Below are 24,550 nucleotides of genomic sequence, written 5' to 3' on the forward strand. Positions count from 1 at the left end.
TGAAACGAACTTTAAAAATTAGGCACTATTATGAATGCATCAGCTTGGGTTAGTTAGACACGTGGACCTCATATAAGATTCACAAGCGGGCACCGGTGGCTCACAGTCTGTAATTCTAGCTACTCAAGAGGCTGAGATCTGAGGATCGCGGGTCAAAGCCATCCCGGGCAGGAAAATCCATGAAACTCTTATCTCCAATAAACAACCAGAAAAACGGAAGTGGCACTGTGGCTCAAGTGGTAGAGCACTAGCCTTGAGCTGAAGAGCTGAGGGACAGCACTCAGGCCCAGAGTTCAAGCCCCATGACTGACCAAAAAAAAAAAAAAAAAAAAGATTCAACAATTCTGTAAAGTAAATGAAAGAGGCAGATAGGAGGAGGAATTGGAAAGAGAATGGGATAGAGTAAAATGGAAGGGAAAAAAATGAAAATAGGCATGAAATGGGTTTAAAGTTAAATTGGTATTGCATCAATAAACTGAACCCTACAAAAATATGACATCTTTTATCAAAATAATTACTTCTAGTCATCTACCTATCTAATTTTATTGTAAACATGATATACAGTTACATAAATCAGGCAATGAGTATATTTCTTTTTGAACAGTGAATATCTTTTCTCCTTTTCTTGCAGTTTTTCCATTCTGACCCCTCCCCCCACAAGTTATATAGTTCATTTTCAGTATCGTGTCTAGTGAGTATCACTGCTGAATTAGTTCACCCTTTGTCCCACCATTTATGGCTCCACCTTACCCTTCCCAGATAAATTTACATATAAGACAGAAATTTTAAAAAAAAACAGCAACAAAGGAGAACAAAATTCAAAAACAAAAAGCAAAATAACAAAGAACCTCTTTTCTCCATTTCTGGAGTTTTTTGTTGTTTGTTTGTTTGTTTGTTTGTTTTGTCAGTCGTGGGTATTGAACTCTTCTGGGCATGGGCGCTGTACCACAGCAATTCAGCTTAAACTGAGTACTCTACCACTTGAGCCACAGTGCAACGTCTGGTTTTCTGAGTGGTTTATTGGAGATAAGAGTTTCACAGAGTTTCTTGACTGGGATGGCTTTGAATTATGATCCTCAGATCTCAGCTTCCTGAGTATGTAGGACTACAGGCATGAGCCACTGGCACCCCGCTCTGGAGTTAATTTTGATAAACATCATTTTCTATGATTATATGCACATAACTATTGAGCCTTTGTGATCCTCTCCTAAGAATATTCTCCTGTGGTATCATTGTGAGAATGTTTGGAGTCCAGTTTAATTTATCATGTCCAACTGCAATTTTGTTGCCTTTTGCCATGCATTGTATTTCCTTGTAAATTTATAGGCACATTATAATTACTAAAAAGGAGCAAAACTGCTCAACGTACGTTTCTGTGGGTCTGGAAAATTTCATTTAATATAATTTTTCCAAGTCTTCTATTCATTTTACTGCAAAATTCTTTGCAATTATCTACATTTGAGAATACCACAGCAATAGATTGTAAGTGTTTAACAGATATAAAAAAGTAATTTGGGTTTTAAAATCTTTATTTAAATAGTCAATTAAATTACTTTTGCTTCTCCAAACAGTGTGTATTTACTTTAATTATCTTTCCATGAATAAGGTCTATAGATCTTCAAAGGGGAGGTTTATAAAAATATCACTAGGGTACAAACAAAAAAATATATATAGGGAGTTTGCTTACAAAATAGTGTTTATCAATGGCAGTTTTTCTTAGAAAACTAAATCAATTTTCTACAGAATACTTGTTTGAATGTAACTATAAATTTAACTAGTCATTTAACTTATTTACAATTCAGTTGAGTAATAAAGCTATCTTTTGATCCTGTGTTTGATTTACAATATTTTTCTAAAATATTTATATTACTAAAGTTAAATCATTCATGGGAGAAGGCATATTAAAAAATGAAGGGCACAGTTAATTATCACATGCTAACATATGTGTACAAAAGGAAATCCAAAAATCTTAGAAGACTAGTTTTTGTTGCCAAGCATAGAGGAGTTCAGGAAAAGCTAGGTGAGGCTAGGGGCTTCCCCTAATGCCTTCAGAAAGCTGTAACCCTCTCTAGTCCTTTCTTAGATCCTATTAAGACACATTTTTGTTAATCTTGTAAGGGAGCTGTCAATTTTATTGATTTTTTTTAAAGCCCAGCTTTTTATTTCATTAATTTTATTTATAGTTTTTAAATCTTTATCTCATTAATTTCTGCCCTGATCTTGATCATCTCACTTAGCCTAGTAACTTTAAGTTCAATGTTTTCTTGCTTTTCTAACAGTTTTAGTTGCATTATGAGATTTTGTTTTTACTTGAGCTGCTTGTATTTTCTTGATGTGTATGCTCAGAACAATGAACTTGCCTCTTAGGACTGCTTTTGCTGTGCCCCTGACATTCCATTGTGATGTATTTTCATTTTCATTGAATTGTAGTAATTTACTAAATTCTTTTTTAATTTCTTCTGTGACCCAGGTGTTATTCAGTAGCATGCTGTTCAGCCTCCATATATTTAAGTATTTCTGCACTATGCTTTGTTGTTGAGAACAAGTTTGATTCCACTATGGTCAGATAGAATACAAGACATCTGCTTCTATTTGTTTAAATTCATGTATAAATTATGATATGATCTTTTTTGGAGATCTATGTGTATTGATTTATGGTTGAGGGCAAAACTCTTTAGAAGTCTGTTAAGTCCATTTGGGATATAGTGTCATTTAGTTCATTTAGCTTCTTTGCAAATCCTCTGTTTGGTTGACCTGTCCTTTGGTGAGAGTGGGGTATTAAAGTCTCCCACCACTACTGTATTTGGGTCTACCTTGTTCTGTAAGTCTGAGAGTATTTGTTTCACATATTTAGGTGTTCCATTGTTTGCTGAATATAAATTGATGATTGTGATATCCTCTTTTTGGATTGCTCCCTGTATTAATATGTAGTAATCTTCTTTGTCTTTTTATATTGATTTGAATGAGAAACATATTCTGTCGGTTATTAAAGTGCCTTCTTGTTGGGTGCATTTGCATGGAAGAGAGGATACCCAAGTCAATAAGATAAGGGTTGGCCCAGGAAAAGTCACAACAAACATCCAAATGATCATAAAGAACTATTTCCAGAATTAATACTCAGTAAAGAAGGAAAACCTAGCAGAAATGGATGAATTTCTAGAGAAATACAAATTGCCCAAACTGAACCAAGAAGATATGTCAATTAAATAAGTCAATAACTTAAAAAGAGATAGAGGAAGCAATCAGAAATCTTCCAATAAGGAAAAGTCCAGGCCCAGACAGATTCACCACAGAATTCTGTAGGACTTTTATAGAGGAACTAATACCCATACTCCTCAAGGTCTTCTGTGAAATAGAAGCAAAGGGAACAATTCCAAACTCATTCTAGGAAGCCAATATCACATCCCCAAACCAGGCAAAGGTCCAATGAAAAAAAGAGCTGTAGCTCAATTTTTCTGATGAACACAGATGCAAAATGCCTCAATAAAATTTTGGCCAACGGAATCCAGAAACATATCCAAAAAAATCATACATTATGATCAAGTAGGCTTTATCCCACAGATACAAGGCTCGTTTAACATATATAAATCAATAAATGTAATCCATCACATCTAGTATCAGGAACCACATGATTATCTCTACTGATGCAGAAAAGGCTTTTGACAAAATTCAACACCCTTTCACATTAAAAGCTCTTGAGAAAATAGGAATAAATGGAACATTCTTCTAAAAAAATAAAAGCCATACACTATAGACCAATAGCCAATATCACACTGAATGGGGAAAAACTAAAATCCATTCCCCTCAAATCAGGAACATGGCAAAGATGCCCACTCTCTCCACTCCTCTTCAATATAGTTTTGGAATGTCTAGCCAGAGCAACAAAAAAGGACAATAAAAGGATCCACATAGGGAAGGAAGAAATTAAACTATCCCTATTTGCATATGACAAGCTCTTACACCTATATGACCCCCAAAACTCCATTCACAACTCCTAGAGCAAACCATTTTGGCAAAGTAGAAGGACACCCACAAAACTAAGTTGCCTTTCTGTACACCATCAATGTACAAGCAGAAAGGGAAATCAGGAAAGCAACCCCATTCACAGTAACCTCAAAAAATAAAATAAAATATCTAGGAATTAACCAAAGATATAAAGGATCTCTTTAGTGAAACTATAAATAAAGAAATCAAAGAGGACACAAGGAAATGGAAATACCTTCCATGTCCTTGGATAGGCAGCATCAATATTGTGAAAATGACCATATTGCCAAAAATGATATACAAATTTAATGCAATTCCCATCGAAATCCCAATGACATTCTTCACTAAAATAGATCAAAGAATCCAAAAATTTATGTGGAACAGCAAAAGACTGAGAATAGCCAAAGAACTTCTAGGCAAAAGAACAATGCAGGAGGTATCATAATACCAGATTTCAAGCTCTACTATAGAGTCATAATAACAAAAACAGCTTTGTATTGGCACAAAAATAGACCTGGAGTCCAATGGAATAGATTAGAAGACCCAGAAATAAAACCACATACTTACAGTTAGATGATTTTTGAAAAAGGAGCCAAAGGCATACAGTTGAAAAAACTAGCCTCTGCAACTATTTGTGCTGGGAAAACTGGGCAGCCATATGCAGAAAACTAAAAGTGGATCCCAGCCTGTCACTATGTGCTAACATCAACTCAAAATGGATTAAAGAGCTCAACATCAAACCTGAAACTCTGAAACTACTGCAGGACAGAATAGGAGAGACACGTGAACTTACAGGTACAGGCAGGAATTTACTGAACAGAGTTCCAAGGTCACAACAAATTGGACAGAGACTTGACAAATGGTACTACCTTAAAATAAAAAGTTTCTGCACAGCTAAAGACATAGACAGCCAACTAATTGGGAAAAGATATTTACCATCAAGATAGTAGACAAAGACCTAATATCCTCCCAAATCTAACAAATCAAACATTAAGTGGGCATGGGAGCTAAAGAGAGACTTCTTAGAAGAAGAGATAGAAATGGTCAAGAAGGACATGAGGATATGTTCATCATCCCTGGACATAAAGGAAATTCAAATAAAAACAACTCTGAGATACTACCTTACCCCAGTCAGAATGGCTTATATTCTAAATTCAGACATCAACAAATGTTGGAAAGTATGCACTGAAAGAAGAACCTTACTGCACTGCTAGCGGGAATGTAAACTAATACAACCACTCTGGAAAGCAGTCTGTAGATTCCTCAGAAAAAATTAATATAGACCTTCTCTCTGACCCAGACTAACCTATCCTAGGCATCTACCCTGAGGAACAGGAAATCAGGATACAAGGACACATGCACCTCCATGTTCATTGTTGCACTATTCACAATAGCCAAGATATGGAAACAACCAGATGCCCCACTATAGATGAAGGGATCCATAAATTGTAGTACCTATATATAGTGGAATATGACGCAGCCATTAGGAAGAACAAGATAATGTCATTCACAGGGAAATGGATAGCACTAGAACAAACCATGTTGAGTGAAATAAGCCAAGATCAAAGAGAAAAATGGCACAGGGTCTCCCTGATATGATCTTAAACTTAAAATGCAATGAGATATGACAAAGTAAACAGAACTCAAGAAACCAAGGACTTCTCCTTAACTTGTCATATTGTCTTTAGATGACTCTGTTCTTGACCCCACATATGGTATATACTAGGAGGAGGGCACAGAATCAGAAGGAAATGGGTGAAAAAATACAACAGAAGGGCCCATCAGCTGCACTGGGCATTGGTAAAACTGAACTAAGCAACTCCAGGCCAATGATGGGAGTCAGGGAATGAGAGAGAAAGAGGGAACGGGTTACACCAAGCGTAAGGAAAGAAATGTACATATCACCAGATTTGGAAGAAATATTTGAGTTGTCAAAGTTTGTAGAGTTCAAAAGCTTTATAAACCATGATAATGACAATTCTTCTTGTGAAGGTTAAAATGTGTTTGTGACTTAACTATGTATCACTATTCCACAATACTGTGAAATTTATGTAATCATTTTATCTCAATAAAAAAATAAAACATATTTTTGGAATTTGCACCTTCAAAAATATGATATAACATGTGTATGTTGTTTTTAAATAATAAATTTATAGCAATCATTTCAAGTGGCATTTGGAAACTATTCCCTAGGGGTGAAGAAGACTAGACACCATGTAATGATGTCAGACATTTCATGAGGCCTGATGCTGTAATGAGGTCAGATGTTGTATTGACCACTGATTGTCTAGACTCTCTGACTTTCTATCAATACTTGAGTAGAACATGTCTCAGTAAAAACATTTACAAGCCTATTTATAGAAAGTAGAGGCAGAGATGGCTAGCCTTGTCAGATATCTTTACATTTGGAATTCATTAGATGTTTAGAGGGTCGTTAATCAGCTATAAACATGAGCTGATACTGATGTAGAGGCAATGGCTAGATGCTCATCATGTAAAGATTCAATACAGGCTGAAGAGTTGGGAAAATTCAATAAGAAGGTTTCAAATCATTAACTTTGTGTATGTCACATTATGAAGAAATAAAGTCCAGGAGAAAAAAGTAGAATTTTAAATATTTTTTAAATGGATTAACTCAATATATTTATTGAAAAGAGGCCACAGTATGTAAGGGAATTAGTGCTCTTGGTATTCAAAGGGTGACAATATTATTGCAGGCCGATCACATTAAGAAAAGATTCATGGGCAGAAAATGGTCCTAAGAGGAACATTGCAATGTAATTGGATTTATATTGATGACAGCCAAAGGAAGGCAGGAACCCTGCTGTAAGTTTTGATTTCCTATAAATAGACAATAAGATAGGATTTAAGGGAAATGAGTTTAGATGTGAGGTGATAGAAGAAAGAAGAATAGAGAGAGGACTGGAAGATTCCAAAAATATCATGCTTGGTTCAGTGGATTACAGATAATGATGATAGGATTTTAGTCCCACTATTGAATTCTGAAAAATACTATAAATACTTAGAAGATGTCTAAAACATTTCCTTATTCTAGGATAGCAGAATCTATGGTGTTAAATCAGAATTCTCATTCTTTAACTTCTCTACAGCTGCTTTTGAATGTATTTGTATAAGCTCTATATCATCAGACATGAACTGTTTGTAGGCTGAGCAAACTTTGAAAACCAGACAAATCTGTAAAAGAGTATCTTAGGCTGACACTGAGGAACCACCAGATAGAATGTACATAGAAGCACATGTAGATGTGGGCAGAGATGATGTCTTTAGGATGGATTTTTGCATAACTAAATAACCATCTAGCTTCATTATTCATTGCCATTGGTTCTTTAAAACAACGGGTGTCACTGTTTCTTTTTTAAAATTTTATTTTATTGTAAAATGCTGTACAGAAGGTTTGCAGTTACGTGAGTGAGGCAATGAGTACATTGCTTTTTGTGCATTGTTACCCCCTCCTTTATTTTTCTCTCATTATCCTTTCCTACCCTCTTACTCCCACTCCACACCAAGTTGTAAAGTTCATTTCCAACATAGTGTCTTGTGAGTATCATTGTTGCAATGGGTCATCCTGTGTTCTTGTTTCAGCATTTTGTTATTCCCCTTCTGCTCCCCAAATTAGATAAACGTATTTACAAGAATCAGGGTACCAAAATCAAATACAGTGACAACAGGGGATATACCATAGGGGGAAAGAACATAAAAAAGAAACAAACAAGCACAAATAGTATATTAAAAGCAACTACAACAAAAAGAAACCTCTTGTGTCCATATCTCGAGGCTCATTTCGCTTAGCATCATCTTACATGATCATATGTACGTAGCATTTGAGATTTTCTGCTAATCTGATAAGATTATCTTAGATGTATACAAATTATTGCAAATAAGCAAAACCATAGGACCTATATTTCTTTGAGTCTGGTGTCACTGTTTCTTAAAAGGAAAAAATAAATATTTTAACAGGAGAGTGAATGGGGTAGATGTTAGTCCTAATTGCTGCATATATCCACCTAATATCCATATCCCTAATTTACTACTCACTCTGGACCCTTTTCCCAGTATCATTTCTATGAATATTGATCTTTCTGCTCCTATATCTTTATTAAGTTATTTATTATTAATCATTAATACTAGACATGGAAGCACCAAGAGGCATTACTGAGACCTACTATACTCTAGATATTAAGCTCTTTACTTTTGAATTTTTCATTGGCTGCAATTGACTGTATTCTTTTCAAGTCAAGGAGCTTAAATAAAGGGATTTTCCTATACTAACTATTCTTTTTGTTTGTTCATTTTGTTTTGTTTTGTTTTTAGGTCGGTCATGGTGCCTGAATTCTGGGCCAAGGAGCTGTCCCTCAGCTCTTCAGCTCAAGAATAGTGCTCTACCACTTGAGGACAGCACGACTTTCGTTTTTTTCACTTATGTGGTGCTGAGGAATTGAACCCAGGGCCTCATGCATGCAAGGCAAGCACTCTACCACTGAGCCAACTTCCCAGCCTCTAACTTTATTCCTAATAATTAAAAAAACCCTAACATTTGACCTCCTTGTGTATTATTCTATCATGTGTCATAATAGAATGCTAGTCTCTGTTTCTTATCTTAAAGAAATAATTCGACCAAGCTAACTTATAAGAGGTTTATTTTGACTTATGATATTGGCAGTCTGTTCTAAGAAGCTTATCTGATAATGATAGAGATAGAACCCAAAGATAGGATGGAACATCAATTAATAGGGGTGAAAAACACACCTGCTAATTTTTGTGCTCTTTCTTCCTCTCATTATGAAGTCAACCAGATTCAGTCACAAAGTCTCCATTTAACTAATGCTCCTCATTTCTTAAAATCCAAGCTCTAAAGATGGCAGCCAGAATAAAAGTCCACCCTTATAATACTTTCCATAGGGATTACATTTCAACTTTTGTGGCTTGGGGGGCCAACAAAATCCTACCCAAACCACAGCAGGCTACATAGCAGCATTTTATATTGTCAACTATCATTATCTTTTGTTGCTTATGTAGTAGTCCAAGGCTTGGACTCAGGGACTTATGCTCTTACTGGTAATTTTGTTCATCTAGGATTTTTTCTGGTTAGCTAGAAACAGATTGAGGTAGACATTTCTGTGTGTTTGGCATTAAACTCCCAGCCTCCTCAGGAGCTAGAATTACAATAAAGACCCTGGTGGGTTCTATTATTTCACAACATTGATAAGCTAATGAAACAAAAGAAGAAAGATTTTACAACATTTCAGATTTAAAAGTCGAATGCCACTGACAACACTTTCAGCAATGGTTGAGAGATGAATTAGGTGTTGCTGACCAAAGGACTGTATGAATAATGTGTTTTTTAACTCCCTAAAAATCTACAATTAATCAAATGAATGGATTCCTTTTTAAAAAAACAAGCACATATTAAAACATCCTTGTGCTGATATCTGATATATAGTTCTTCGTGAACTGTGTTATGATACTTGCCTAAAATGGTTCTAAAAATCAATATCCATATTAAGTGAATGAGAATCATTGGTAAATGCATTTCAAGTATGCCATAAAATACATAACAGTTTAAACTCAAAAATAATTTATGTTTAATAGTAATTATTAAAAATATTACAAGGCACAAGTCAAAGGATGTGTGCTTTAAACAGTTTTTAAGAAGTTTTATACTAAAAATAGTATCTCAGAGTTACACAATGAACACAAGTCTCTTTAAGACATGAAAAAGAAAAAAATAACCCACCTTTTAAAATTGTATTCAATTAAAACTGAGTTCATTTAAGTTAGAAAATGGTCTAGTTGGAGCTGGGAAGGTGGCTCAGTGGTAGAGTGCTTGCCTTGCTTGCATGAGGCCCTGGGTTTGATTCCCCAGCACCACATAAGCAAAAAGAAAAAAAGCCAGAAGTGGCTCTGTGGCTCAAGTGGTAGAGCGCTAGCCTTGAGCTGAAGAGCTGAGGGACAGTGCCCAGGCGCAGAGTTCGAGCCCCACAACTGGACCCCCCACCCAAAAAAAAAGAAAATGGTCTAGTTTCTTTTGAAATTGTCCCTATTTAGCCAAAGTTTACTGCTCAAAGGAAGGTTGTGGTTTATCATATAGGTAATTTTTCCTTTTACCCTTGGAATGCATTGCAGGGATGAAGTTACAAATGCCTCCTAAATATGAACTTTGTCCCTATAGACATTTTCTGTGCAAATGAGTTTGTAGATGTGTAGATGTATGACCAGAAATTTGTTTCTATATCAAATACAAATTTAATCTGAGGCCATTGTGTGCACAAGCTTCTCATTATTTAAAGAACAGTTTCATTGCCCTGTGGAAATTCTTGACATACAGTATTTGGAAGGAGATACTATTCTCATCCATCTTCATATATGCAACTCACTCAAGCAGTAAGCTTAGGTTATTGACTATTCTTATTGATGATACTAAAATATACTCATATTATCTATGATGAATAAGTTCCTCCCTGATTTTACATTCTTCATATCTGTATCTTTCTAGCTAAGGACACTCATTGTCTTTGTAATTAAATGCAAAATCAGAGTTTTGCAAATTCATTCAGAAATAAAAGAAAATGCACAGACTTCAGTGATAGAAGAAAGCCTTTCTCCCTATTGTAGAAATTGGTAGATAGTTCTATTCCAAACACCACATTTTTTGTTTAAAGAGACATAATAGAATCTAGATATTAATGATTTAGACACAATTAAAAGATTGTGTCTTCTCAAAAACTGCAGAGGCTTCATTCTCTAAGCTCAGTGACAAGTCTTATGCAGGTTTTGAATAAATTGAAGCAGATTTAAGGAAATGGAAAAATGTCCCATCATCCTGACTTGGAAGAAGTAACATCATGAAAAATTCCCTCAACATTCTTCAATGATATTGGAAACACAATTCAAAGTTTTTTTCTCACACTTTTTTTTTAATTGTAAAAATACTGTACAGAGGGATTACAATGAGATGAGCAAGGTAATGAGTACATTTCTTAATGAGCATTGTTGCCTCCTCCTTTATTTCCCCTTCCCATATTCCACCCCCCTCCCCTGTCCCCTGTTGCCCCCCTCCCCCTGTGCCAAAGTTGTAAAGTTCGTTTTTTCCACATAACGTCTTGTACATCTCATTGTTGAAATAGGTCCACCTTTATCCCTATTTAAACAATTTGTTTTCTTCCCTTCCCCTCCCCAAATTATAACAACATCAAATATAGTGAAAACAGGGGTCATACCGTGGGGGAGGGACATAAAAAACAATAAAGAAATAATCTTATAAATATGTCAGAAACAATAGTAAGCAAGAAAAAAAACATTTGAGTCTTTATCTTGGGGTTCATTTTGCCTTAACAGTAACTTATCTGACAGTTTCTGCTTGTCTCAGACACACGCTAATTATTCGAAATAAGGGAAACCATGGGACCTATGTTTCTTTGGGCCTGGCTTACTTCACTTAATAGAAATTTTTCCAAATCTTTCCATTTCCTAACAAATGGGGCAATGTCATTCTTTCAGATGGAGGCATAGAATTCCATTATGTCTAAATACCACATTTTCTTGATCCATTCATCTACTGAGGGGCATCTGGGTTGGTTCCATATCTTAGCTATGGTAAATAATGCTGCAATAAAGCTTGTAGCTTTATTGTGGCCTTATTTGTGATCGTTTGGGTAAATGCCTAAAAGTGGGATTGCTGGCTCATAGGGGAGCTCTATGTGGAGTCTTTTGAGGAACCTCCATATTATTTTCCAAAAGGGTTGAACAAGTTTACACTCCCACCAACAATGCAGTAGGGTTCCCTTCTGTACACATCCCCTCCAGCATCTGTTGTTATTAGAGCTCTTGATTATAGCCATTCTAAGTGGGGTGAGGTGCTATCTAAATGTTGTTTTGATTTGCATTTCTTTTATGGCTAGGGAGGTTGGGCATTTCTTCATGTGTCTATTGGTCATCTTTCTTTCTTCTTCAGAGAAGTTTCTCTTTAAGACTTTAGCCCACTTATTTATTGGGCAGTTGTTTCTTTTTAAAATTTAATTGTATTTATTTTTTACTGTGAAAATACCATACATAGGAGTTACAATTACATGGGCAAGATAATGAATACATTTCTTATCAATCATTGTTGCCTCCTCTTTGTTTCCCCTTCCAATCCCTTCCCATACTTCCCCCACATCCCCCCACTCAATCCTCCCTCCACCAAAGTTGTAAAGTTCATTTTTCGACATAACGACTTGTACATCTCCTTGTTGCAATGGGTCCACTTGTATTCCTATTTAAATGATTTGTCTTTTCCCTTCCCCTCCACAAATCATACCAACATCAAATACAGTGAAAGTAGTGGTTATACCTTGGGGGAGGGACATACAAAGCAACATAGAAATCATATTATAAATATGTTAGAAACAATTGCATGAAACAGAAAAAATCATTTGAATACTTATCTTGGGGTTCATTCCCCTTACATCAACTTACCTGACCTTTTCTGCTTGACTTAGACATATACTAGTTTTTGCAAATAAGGGAAACCGTGAGACCTATGTTTCTTTGGGCCTGGCTTACTTCACTTAATATAATTTTTTCCAAGTCTTTCCATTTCCTAACAAATGGGGCAATGTCATTCTTTCTGATGGAGGCATAGAATTCCATTATGTGTATATACCACATTTTCTTGATCCATTCATCTACTGAGGGGCATCTGGGTTGGTTCCATATCTTAGCTATGGTAAATAATGCTGCAATAAACAGAGCTGGTAGCTTTAGTATGGTCTTGTTTGTGATCATTTGGGTAAATGCCCACAAGTGGGATTGCTGGGTCATAGGGGAGTATTATGTGGAGTGTTTTGAGGAACCTCCACACTGCTTTCCAAAGTGGCTGAACAAGTTTACACTCCCACCAACAATATAGTAAGGTTCCCTTCTGTCCACATTCCCTCCAGCATCTGTTGTTATTAGAGTTCTTGATTATAGCCATTCTAAGTGGGGTGAGGTGGTATCTAAATGTTGTTTTGATTTGCATGTCTTTTATGGCTAGAGAGTTTAAGCATTTCTTCATGTGTCTATTGGCCATCCTTGTTTCCTCTTCAGAGAAGTTTCTCTAAGTCTTTAGCCCACTTATTTATTGGGCTGTTGTTTCTTTGAGGATTTGTTTTTGAGGGGTTTAATTTTTTGAGTTCCATGTATATTTTAGATATAATGCTCTTGTCCATTGTATGGCTAGTGAAGATCATCTCCCAATCTGTGGGCTTTCTATTGATCTTGCTAGCTATGTCCTTTGCCATGCAGAAGCTCTGCAATTTCATGCAATCCCATTTATCCAAACTTTCTTTAATTTGTTGTCTTTCTGGGTCTCTATTAAGAAAATTTCAGGGGCTGGGAAGGTGATTCAGTGGTAGAGCACTTGCCTTGTATACATGAGTCCCTGGGTTCGATTCCTCAGCACCACATAAGCAAAAAGAAAAAAGCCAGAAGTGGCACCGTGGCTCAAGTGGTAGAGCGCTAGCCTTGAGCTGAAGAGCTGAGGGATAGTGCTCCGGCGAGAGTTCAGGCCCCACGACCAGACCCCCCCCCCCGCAAAAAAAAAGAAAAAGAAAATTTGGGCCTGTACGAAGGAGACCTAGGGTTTCTCCTCCTTCATCCTGCAATGTTTTCAGGGCGTCTGCTTTGACTCTGAGGTCTTTGATCCATTTGGAGTTGATTCTGGTGAAGAACTTAGAAAGTGGAAAAACCTCCGATGCTCCTGGTTTGGAAGGATCAAAATTGTGAAAATTGCAATACTTCCCAAGGCTATCTACAAATTCAATGCGATACCTATCAATATTCCAACCTCATTCTTCAAAAAAATAGAAAAGGCAATCCAAAAATTCATATGGAATAATAAAATACCCCGAATAGCAAAAACGATCCTTAACAGAAAGAACAGTGCTGGAGGAATATCAATACCAAATTTCAAACTCTACTACAAAGCCATAGTAATCAAAACAGCTTGGTACTGACACAAGAACAGACCTCAGGACCAATGGAATAGAATTGAAAACCCAGAAATGAACCCACAGACCTATAGCCATCTGATGTTTGATAAGGGAACTAAAAAAATAGAATGGAAGAAAGACAGCCTGTTCAGTAAATGGTGCTGGCAAAATTGGTTAATCACTTGTAGAATACTAAAGCTAGCAATACAAAATTTCATATGGAATAACAAGAACACAAAAAGCAAAAGCAATCCTTAGCAGGAAGAACATTGTTGGAGAAATATTAATACTAAACTTCAAACTCTATTACAAAGCCATAGTAATAAAAACAGCTTGATACTGGCACAAGAATAGGCCGGAGGACAAATGGAACAGAACAGCAGACTCAAAAATGAACCTACAGACCTACAACCACCTACTATTTGGCAAGGGAGCCTTAAACAAAGGTTGGAAGAAAGACAGCCTCTTCAACAAATAGTGCCGGCAAAATTTGCTATGCACATTCAGATGACTGAAGATAATTCTTTATTTTTCTTTATATTTTTCTTTATTTTATTGTCAAGGTGATATACAGAGGGGTTACAGTTACATATGGCAGGTAATGAGTACATTTCTTATTGAACTTCTTACATCATCCCTCCTTTTCTCCCACTTTCCTCCCCTCCAATTCCTCCACCCCCCCAAAGCTGTACAGTTTATTTCCAACATATTGTCTTGTGAGTATTGCTGTTTCATTGTTTGCTCTCTGTCCTATTTACTTATAGTAAATAGTACTATAATAAGCATTTGAAGAGGAAATAAGATTGGCCAATAGACACATGAAGAAATACTCAATTTCTCTAGCCATAAAAGAAATGCAAAGCAAAACAGCATTGAGATTCTACCTCATCCCAGTTAGAATGGCTATATTCAACATACATAATAACAACAGATGCTGGAGCAGATATGGCCAAAAGAGTACTCTACTGCATTGTTGGTGGGAGTGTAAACTTTTTCAGCCACTCTTGAATGCAGTGTGGAGTTTCCACAGAAGACTACACCAAGAGCTCCCCTACGACCCAGCAACCCCACTTCTGGGCATTTACCCAAACGATCACAAGCAAGACCATACTAAAGCTACAATGGGATCTTTAGAAGCATTATTTACCATAGCTAAGATGTAGAATCACCCCAGAGGCCCCTAATAGATGATTGGATCAAGAAACTGTGGTATATATACATAATGGAATTCTATGCTTCCATCAGAAAGAATGACATTGCCCCGTTTGTAAGGAAAAACAAAAAAATTGGAAAATCATATTAAATGAAGTAAGCCAGGCCCAAAGAAACATGGAACTACATTCTTACATATCACTCTGCACAAGAATAATTTAAAAATGGATCAGTGTAATGCCAGGTACTATGAAGTGGGAGGGGATCATTAGGGCTCCTAGGCATGGGCTGAAACTTCCCAAGTAAAGATACAAAATCACAACAAACAAAAGAGAGCCTGGATAAATGGAATTCCATCAAATTGAAGAGTTTCTGTATCACAAAGGACATAACTAACAAAAAGCCCACAGAATGTGTAATGATTTTTACCAGCTACGTATCAGACAAGGGCCTTATAACTTAAATACACTTAGAGCTCCAAAAATTAAACACCCCAGAATATACCCTCAAATATTCAATACTCCATTTAATAAATAGGCTAAAAACTTCAAGAGAGACTTCTCAGAAGAAGAAATACAATGCCCAATAGACACATGAAGAAATGTTCAACATTTCTAGCCCTAAATGACTTCCTGGAAAAATATTTTTAACATTATGTTTCCGATAATCATTTAAACATCAATACTTAAAGATTTACAGCAATTTAGTTAAATGTAATTTCTTTGATTATCATCACTTTAAAAGATTTCATTCTTACAATTTGCATCTTAAAATAACCATCATAAATCTCAGTTTCTTCCTTTTTCATGTATAGTTATTGCTTCAGTAAATATTTTGCCATCAGCCAATTTGTTTTCTTTGATTTGACTGCTAATGCATAAACAAAGCTAATAAAATGATGTTCTTCCAATAAAATATCATGTAAAATTACCAGTGATATATTCAGAGAGAATTATTTTGGATAACTGAGCACACACACACACACACACACACACACACACACACACACACACACACACACACACACACACAGAGACTTCCCTAATAATAATTCTTGAATATTCCACAAGATACTGAAACTATGATTACTTCAAAAGTTTCACACAGTTGAGTATCATCTAGATTTACTGTATTAAATACATTGCTACCATTCAAGCATGGATGAAAGACCACAAAGAAAATATTTTGCACATATAGTATGTGTGAAATTTGTTAAACTGTATAATGGGCCTATAGATACCAGCACAAAATAGTATTATGTAAGTTGTATGTATTTCTAAATTAGTTTGTATTTTATGGGTATAAAATATGGCAGTTTTAATTTATTGAAAAACAAATTTGTGAGTAAATTTAACAAATGATGTATTTCTATAGACAAGTAAAATTTATCTCCTCACAACTAGGATATTATTCTTGATACAGAAATTTAACTTGAAATCATTGATCTCAGCTTCTCATATGACCTAATGCAATAAAATATGTACACTTTACTGAATTACTTAGAATTTCTATTCTATTCTATTCCATTCTATTTGCATGCACATTCTGTTTTCTCCTTTTACCAATTCTATTTCATATACATTCACTTTCCAAACTGTTTCCCAAAATACTGATTAGGAATATAATCCTTTCCTATAAAAGAAACATCTACCAAGATTATAAAAATACATTGTCAATGTATAACCTCAATCTGTTCATAGGGATGAGCCACTGAACATAAATCATCTGGAATGGTCACATAGTTCACTATAATTATCACAATCACTAAAGTGTATATTACTCTTCATACAGAAAAATATATATAATTTTAAAAATATTTTACTGTTATAATTAAGGTGTTGTATAGAGTGATTACTGTTTCATGAGTCAGATAATGAATGCATTTCTTTTTTGGACAAAATCACACATTATTTCACCTTTTCCCTTCCTCTTTACCCTCTTCTCTACCTTCCCACAAATTGCATAGTTAATTTTCAACCTAGTATTTACTGAATACCAGCTATTTTTCCCTCGAGATTATTCCTATCGTTTACAGCAACTGCCAAGATAAATCAGAAATTCCAGACATCTAAATACAATGGGATCTTTAGTTACACAAATCTTTTCAGTGGATCATAGTATGAAGTTCTTCACAAAGTTCTTTATAGACAGAAAAATGAAGTATTCTATGGAAAATAATTTCACCTTCTTTCAATATTAATCAAATTGCTTCCGATTTTCCTTCTTTCCAATTTTATATGATAATAGGTGTATTCCTGTGTCCCAGAAACAAGATTTGTGGTTGTGGAATAGGTTTTCAATAATGATTTAACTTTAAATAAAATATGCCTATATTTTATTAGGTATTTAAATTTTAAATATATAAATTGATTTAAAACTATCAGCATTTCTCTGTGCAACATTTAACACAGTGGCCAAAGGTGACCTTTTTAAATGTTATGCAATGTGATATTCTATTCATAGAAACGTGATTTAATTGTACTTGGTATGGGACATATCCTTAGATTAATTAGTAGAAATGCTTCTGCTATTAATAACTTATAAAAATAGATTATTTATTATTCTATGTCTCATTCCTTAAAAAGGAAGTAAAATTACCTGTCTCATTAGACCACTTGGCCTAGAAGAGTATTTAATTATTTTGTTTGTATGGTAGGAGAATTTCAGGGTCTGGCTAAACATCTTTATTAAATAATTGATAAAATGAGTAGAAAATAATATGGTCCCTTTTAATCTTTTATTTTCTTCAACCATTGTAAATTAGATACTATACATCACTCTTCTGCATTGGTCTTTTTACCAATTCCATTTTACATAAATTCACATTTCAAACTGTTCCCAGAGATTTACTTCTACAAAAAAGTACTAGTTCATTAATAGAAAAATGTGAGATCATTTCTAGTGTGGGTAGTACATACATATGGGACTTTTAAGGCCTGTGGTTTACTACATTAGCGAGAAAGGCAAACAACAATAGATAATGGTCATAATAGTGAAGAAAGAATGCAGTTGGCATGCTTGCATATAATGAGTGTTTTTTATTATAATATAGAATATTTATTATATTTTTTATTATTTTTATATATGTGTAACAAAGGAGTTACTATTCAACATATCAGTTTATAAGTACAGCACATATTGAAAGTTGCCAACCATTTGAACTTTTTCATCTATGCTAAGTATATTATCTATGCTAAATATATTATCTATGTTCCTAATGTTTAGAGCAGGGGTGGGTACAATATAATTTTGTTCTAAATAAATGTATGCTTGGCAATGAAGTCTTTCTAACTTTAACCAAGAAATAAACATATCAGCTTGCCTTTGTTTTGTTTTTTGTTGCTGTTGTTTTGTTTTGTTTTTTTTTAATTCTGTTGTAGTTTCTTGGGTAGAGACAATGAAAAGCACCTATTACTTATAGTTACCTAGGGCAGGAAATCCTGGACATAGCAGAGGACAAACTAACATTTTTGGGAAAGTACACTAAGGAGAACAACCAAGCAAACCCAAGTGTGACCAATGAGGCCAGGGAGGAAAGAACGTATGCTGACACTACTGACTTCCTTTAAGCAGAAAGTGAAGACCAATCAGTTATAGGCAGATGAACTGAACATTAAAATACTGTTATAGCCCAAACCAGTTTTAAAAGAACACATATGGAGAAGCAAAAGTTTTGCTTTGTGAATTATGTTGCTGTTTTGTAGGTTTTGCTTTTGTTGTGTAGTTTTATTTTAAATTTTAAAATATTTGACTTATAATTAAGGTGTTGTATAGAGTAATTATTGTTTCATGAGTCAGGTAACACATACATTCATTTTGGGACAAAAATCACACCCTTTTTCACCTTCCCCCTTTTGCTTTACCTCTTCTCCGCATTCTCACAAGTTGCATAGTTAATTTTCTACCGAGTACTATGCTTACATTTGTTCATACTTCCTCTCTCCATTTCTGCACCTTAATCTTGTTTTGACCATAGGACTTTAAGGAAATTTCCCTCATGGCACAAAATAACTTCAAAAAAAAAAAAAGACTCCAATGAGTATACTCAGTAAGAAACACTACTTGCAAAATTAGATTGGAAAAACTACTAAATGAAGCGCAATGCTCCTCCAAATAGGAAAATACAGCAAACACTTGAAATGATGATGAAAGAGAACCTAATTTCGAGAGGTATTAGATATTATTGTTCATAACACCATCTTTAATAAATACTTCAACAGCATACAAAGAAACAGGTGTGTGGCAAATTCACAAGAAAAGTAGGACATCAAGTATTCCTGAGGAAGCTTGTACTTAAAAAAATGTTTCTATAGAAACTCCCTTAAATATTATTAAAGATTTAAAAGAATGCATGGAAAAGAAGGAAAAGAAAGAAAAGAAAGAAAATCGAGGTAATAAAGCAATAGCAAAGGGAAGATAACAAGTAGATAAAATTATAAAAATAGATAAAACAGAAAATGTGGAGCTGAAATAAATGATAGTTAAAGCAAAAAATTCACTAGGGATGTTTGATAGAATGTCTAAATGGTTAAAACTACTTCATTACAGTAAGAGTGAATTTTCTTACAGTATAAAGGCAAATTTTACTAAATAGTAAAAGTGAATTTGAATACAAAATATATTGAAATTATAAATCTCAGGAGCACAAATTACAAAAGAATGAAAAATAAAAATAATCCAAACAAATTTACAGCTATAAGATCAGACATTTAAAAAGATGTGATATAAATTTAGTCCATGTATCAATGAAAAAATTCATTTAGATGTATGCCCAGACGTTCAACAGAAAAATTATGACCTTTTCCAAAACCTGAAACATCTTTAGAGGGGCTAAAGATGTAGCTCAGTAATAGAGTATTTTTCTTGGCATGGAGAGGCCCTGGGCTTCATTTCTAGCTTAGGCAACAAGATCTCTTCTAGGATGAATGGATATCTACATGTAACAATGAGAATTTTTTTCTTACATATAGTATAACAAATCAAAATAGTTCTTATACCTAAAAAAATAAAATAATAGAATAGAATAAAATAAGAATAAAAATAAATCAAATAATTTAAATAAAATAAAAATATAATTTACAAATAAAATAAAATAAAAATTATAATATAATATAAAAATAAAATAATAAAATAAATAAAAATAGAACTGAGAAGAAAACATTGGTGAAAACGTTCATAGTAGAGAATTTGAAAATGTTTTCTTAAATCTAATACTAAAAAAAAGGACACAAAACACATTATATTTGAGTTCAACAAAACAAAAATTATTTATTCGAGTCTGGAGGAAGATAGTGGAGGAGAAGCTGGAGGCTAAACAAACTCTCACATAGAAAACAGTTTTAGTGTTCTAGTGAACAGTCCTAGGTTAGAGAATCACACCAAGTGTGCTATTACAGTACAGAGAGTTTGGCCAGAGAGGGAAAATCCAGGCAGTTTGGTCAAAGAGACAGATCTGAGCACTTGCCGGTAGCAACTGCTATGTTGGCTGTGGTGGTGGCCAAGGAAACCATACCAATAGAGAAAGTCCTGGACAAAGGCACCAGACATGACATGCAAGTAGATTCTACCAATCACCAGCAAGAATTGACAAGGAGCAGAAATCTTCATCCTGCTGATGGCAGATCAGGGGCAGCTCAGGAACCAAGACTATGGCATGAGTAGAACCCTGACATCCTCACTGCTTTTAAGGAGCCGAGGTGGAAAGGCAGCTCCTCACCCACCACCAGAGAAAATCTCCATCTTTGATACTGACAAAGGCCAGGTCTAGCAGCTAGCTCCAAACCAGGCCTTGGAAGAAAACAATTAGAGCTATTAGCAGGTCACAGGAAGTTGACCTGAACTGCCAGGCTCAGCTCCACCTAGGGGAAAGTCACCCTGCCCAGGCACAAGAATCTCTACCTCGGAGGAGTGACTTTCTTCACTGAGTAAAAAGAGCCAGAGGCTGCCCCTCCCCAATGCAGCCTAGATAAACAATTGAAACTCAGTAAATATAAACAAACCATTAGAATGGCTCTGTGAGTGTCTCAGGAGCTAGCTAGCTCCTCAGAGTAAAGCTACTGATTGCTGATAGGTCTCAACCCTACCCAGAACCTAGCCTCATCACAGCAACTCCAAACTAGAGGAAACAACCATCTCCCTCTTTTGTGATACTCAAAGCAGATCTCCCTCCCACTGAACTAGCTTGGAAGGAGGATCACAAAGTCCTGGGTAAGGCAGAGCTGTCTGCCTGCTCAAACAAACTAACTTAAGAAACGAATCAAGTCACAGGAAAACCAAACACCATAAGCAGACCACAGACTCCACCAAGAGACTGGTTACCGACACAGGAGAGATACAAGATCTCCCGCCCGGCCCCCCAAAAAAATTAAAGAACGCTCTTTGCTACCTTTTTTTAATTTTTATTTTTTAAATTGTTTTCTTTTTTTTTCTCATTATTTTCATTTTAGGTGTATATGTGTGTGTGCTTTTTTTTCCTTAATCTCCTTGGACATTTTGGTCCCATTTTTCTTTTTCTTTTTCTCTCTTTCTTTCTTCTTTGTGTAACTTAATTACTGTCTTGCTCATCCCCAGATATATATCCATTGTCGATTATTAGACTTTATCCCCCATTGTGTACATACTTAATACAGAAAATTATTACTTAGGAGAGAGGGGAAGATGGCGGAGGAGAAGCTGGAATCTGAACAAGCTCTCGCATAGAAAGAAGTTTTAGAGTTCCAGTGAACAGTCCTAAGCCAGAGAATCACACCAAGTGTGCCATCACAGGACAGAGAGTTAGACAAGAGAGGGGAAGCCAAGGCAAAAAGACACATCTGAGCGCCTGCCAGCAGCCGCCGTGGCGGCTGCGGTGGCAGGGTCCCGGCGGAGAACGCAGCTGGCCATACCTGAGCGCTCACACAGAGAGTCCGGGACGAAGGAGCCAGACACAGCGGGCGAGAGGATCCTACTCAACACCAGCAAGAACCGACAAGGAGCAGATATCTTCATCCTGCAGTTCGCAGAACAGAGACGACCCAGGATCCAAGACTCGACGTGAGTACAAGCCCGACGTCCTCACTCCTTCTCTGGGAGCAGAGGAGGGAAGGCCACCCCTCCCCCCCCAGCAACGGTGATCTCCATCTTGGATACCGACAAAGCCCGGAGGAGCTACCAGCTCCACCCCAGGCCTTGGAATAAAAAGAGTCATTTAGCAGGTCACAAGAACTTAACGGCAGCGAAGTGACCTGCCAGACTCGGCTCCATCCAGGGAAAAGTCACCCAGCTCAGGCACCAGCCATTGGACTGGCTTTCCTAACTGGGTAACCAGAGCCAGAGGCTGCCCCTCCCTCTAGCAGCCTCAACAATCAATTGAAAAACAGAAACCCTGAAAACGGCTCCAGGCTGGGCTCTGTGAGTTTGGTTTTTTTTTTTTTTTTTTTTCACAAAATAGCCCCAGGAATAAGCTACTGATTGTTGAAAGGCCTCAACTCTACCCAGAACCTAGCCTTACCACTGCATCCCCCTCTTTTGTGATTCTCAAAGCAGATCACCCTCCCAGTAAACTAATCTGGGAGGGGGATCTCAAAATCTTGGGTAAAGCAGAGCATTTTTCTGCCTGTTCGAACAAACTGACTTAAGAAACCAATCAAGCCACAGGACCTTAACCTGACCAGAGACTCCAACAAGAGGCTGTTTACAGACAAAAGGGAGATACAGGATTCTTCCCACCCCTCCCAAAAAATCAAAAAAAAAAAATCAAAGAACTTTTTTTTTTCTTCTCTTCCTCTTCTTTTTTTCTCTTTTTTTCTTTTTTTTTGGTACCATATATATATAATGTTTTGCCTTTTCTAAAAATTTTATTAATCTTTAATTTTTGCCTTTTTTGAAAAAATAATTGTTTTCCAGTAACTTTTTTTCCTCTTATAATTTTTATTTTAGGAATACATGAATGTGCGTTTTTCTTTCTTTTCTTGTCTTCTTTCTCTTTTTCTTTCTTTCTTAACAATATTTTTGTTTTTTTGTCTAGCTCTACTGAACTTCTGATCTTTTTCTCTCCCATTCTAATCCCTTTCACCTTTTTCCTCTCTTTTGATCTTCTGTATGTGACTTAACTCTTGTCCTGCACATCCTCAGATAAACCCGTAGTTAACTAGTAGAACCTATCCCCCATTGTGTACACACTTAATCCACAAATTTATTACTCAATTCAAAACCTCTGAGATTTTAATTCCTTAATAGCAGTACTACTTCTTTATACCTATATAATATCTTAAGCATTTTCTTAAGTTTTTCACTTCTCCTCTATGTCCCTACCCTTCTATTAATATACTCACATTCCTCTCTAAATAGATGGTCTTTTAATCTCCATAATAATATTAATTTTTACGTTTCTATTTTTTTCTGGTCTCTTTTCAATTACCTTTCCCTTTCTTCCTTTTCTCTCTCTCTCTACTTGTCACCTACCCAACCCATTTCCTGCATTGAGATTAGGACATAGTTAACTCTCCCTGTGCCTCCCCACACCAATCTATTCCTATATTTTACCCACATCTCTCCCTAACCCTAAAAATTTCTGGTTTTCCAAATTCTTCTCTGCGGTTCGAAACCCAATAACATATAGTTGTTTGATGTTGAATAGATGTATCTGTTGAACTAGATTGTATCTGTAGACTATTGACTGTATAAATGCAAATGTTGGTTGATGGTTGCCTTAAGATAGTGTTCTAGCACAAAACTGGTGCTATTTTCATCTCAAATGGGCAGAGTAAGCCGGAAAAACACAAGAAAAATGGCAAATCAGGGTATCTCAAATCCCAATCTTGATAATCAGGGGTCAGATCAGATAATGAACAACCCAGAGGAGAGTTCCCAAATAGCCCTACAAACACTGGTGGCAAACATGATAAATGAGAAGTTTGACAACTTACAAAGGTCTCTGTATGAGAGTGATAGGGAGAGAGAGGAGGCATCCCAAAAGTTTATACATAAATATCATAAGCGTGAGGAAGCTACTCAAAAACTGATACAGGATTTGCGTGAACAACTTGAGAATACTCAAAGAGAAAGGGAGGAATGGCGTGAGCAGGCTGAGAACACTCAAAGAGAACTGCAGGAATCCCATGAACGGGAAGAAAGAGAACTGCAGGAATCCCACAAACGGGAGGAAGCTAATCAAAGAGTAATTCAGGAATTGAGAGACCAGGTAGAGAATACACAAAGATCACTAAAGGCATTCATGGAATCCATTAACAAAGAGCTGAAGGAAGTCAGGGAGACCACAAAGGGAATGCTTAATGGAACCCAACAGAAGGAATGGGAGTCCAAAGAAACAATAACCAATCAACTAAGTGATTTGAGAACAAACACTGAACACCAAATTAAGGAAGTAAAGAAATTGATACAAGACCTAAAACAGAGATTCAACAAAGAACTTGAAGCCATCAAAGCTGACCAATTAGAAGGAA

The sequence above is a fragment of the Dipodomys merriami genome, unplaced genomic scaffold (assembly GCF_024711535.1).
Source record: "Dipodomys merriami isolate MVZ:Mamm:240054 unplaced genomic scaffold, mDipMer1.0.p SCAF_20, whole genome shotgun sequence".
Classification (NCBI taxonomy): domain Eukaryota; kingdom Metazoa; phylum Chordata; class Mammalia; order Rodentia; family Heteromyidae; genus Dipodomys; species Dipodomys merriami.